Below are 1,018 nucleotides of genomic sequence, written 5' to 3'. Positions count from 1 at the left end.
ACGGTGAGGGAAACTCCAAAGGTGATGCATCTGCGCCTGTAAAATATAAAAATCTAAAATTGACACTTGCGCGAACTATGCTCACATACTTACCTAATTTGAATTTACGCATTTATATCGCCCCTTACCACCCCCAGAGAGCTCTTTAGGTAGGGTAAGGTAGAATTAAGCGATTTAATACATACAATACATAATACGTGACATACCCAGTTTTAAGTAATTGTGTGGGCCATTGTTCCTAAATCGGCGCAACGATTGCCTCTAAAGTGCCTCCTTGCGCGTTTCTTTTGCGGCGACTAGCAATATCCTTGTAGTATTTCGTCGCCTGTTCCATTCAGTGTTGTAAAAAAATAAAAAAATTAATTCTATAAGATAAGAGAAAAATTTAGGAATGAATGCGCTTTGTCAATTAGTATAAATATATGCAACAGTAATACGCACCTGTGAAGTTAATGAATTATCCGCTTGCATGAGATCCTAAACAGCTGCAAGATAAATGCCATAAGCAATGATTATGATTGTTATACATTTTAAGAAAACGCAACCAATTATACGCACCTATTGAAAGAAATCATGTCCGGCTAAAATAATATTGTTCGGGAGAGTGGGCATTATGGCCGACACGGGCTAATATAGGCCATTTAGTGGCCAAAATGAGGGAGACGAGTGGAGGTGATCGTCTCATGGTAGGGCGGGTACGCTGGGTCCGGAACCGGGGCCCGATCTGGAAGAGTAAGGTGGATAAATAGTGTTTTTTTGTTAATTTATATTGAGTGTCTTACCTTTGTTGTTTACATTTTCATAGTTGTTACAGCTGTGTATTTTGTTCATGAGTTAGTAGTTCCGAATATTTGTTATCGATTATGCGGTTCATTTTGAGTAGTGTTGTGTGAGTCTGTTTTGCTACAGACGTGTAGCTTTGTTGTTATCGATTGTGCGGACTGCGGGCCAGGGATGGGACCACACCCAGAGAATCCGATGAGCCAGCCGGCGCGGCCCACTGAGAAACAAGCAGTTC

General features: G+C 41.0%; 1 long non-coding RNA gene across 3 annotated transcripts; it reads right to left on the bottom strand.

Annotated features, from left to right (window-relative positions):
• Positions 1 to 803, bottom strand: LOC115768662. Of its 3 annotated transcripts, none has more exons than XR_004018582.1 (5): positions 783 to 803; positions 559 to 724; positions 442 to 485; positions 207 to 325; positions 1 to 36 (listed from the first exon to the last, which is right to left on the bottom strand). It is a non-coding gene; the product is annotated as an uncharacterized LOC115768662 (long non-coding RNA). The 3 variants fall into 3 exon arrangements; XR_004018581.1 differs by lacking the exon at positions 1 to 36 and adding an exon at positions 108 to 143 and having other exon boundaries at positions 207 to 365; XR_004018580.1 differs by lacking the exon at positions 1 to 36 and adding an exon at positions 108 to 143.
• Positions 804 to 1,018: the final 215 nt, after the last annotated feature.

The sequence above is a fragment of the Drosophila novamexicana genome, unplaced genomic scaffold (genome assembly GCF_003285875.2).
Source record: "Drosophila novamexicana strain 15010-1031.04,08,12 unplaced genomic scaffold, DnovRS2.1 tig00001911-arrow-arrow-pilon, whole genome shotgun sequence".
In the NCBI taxonomy this organism is placed as follows: domain Eukaryota; kingdom Metazoa; phylum Arthropoda; class Insecta; order Diptera; family Drosophilidae; genus Drosophila; species Drosophila novamexicana.
This window is presented reverse-complemented; position numbering and strand designations above follow the sequence as displayed.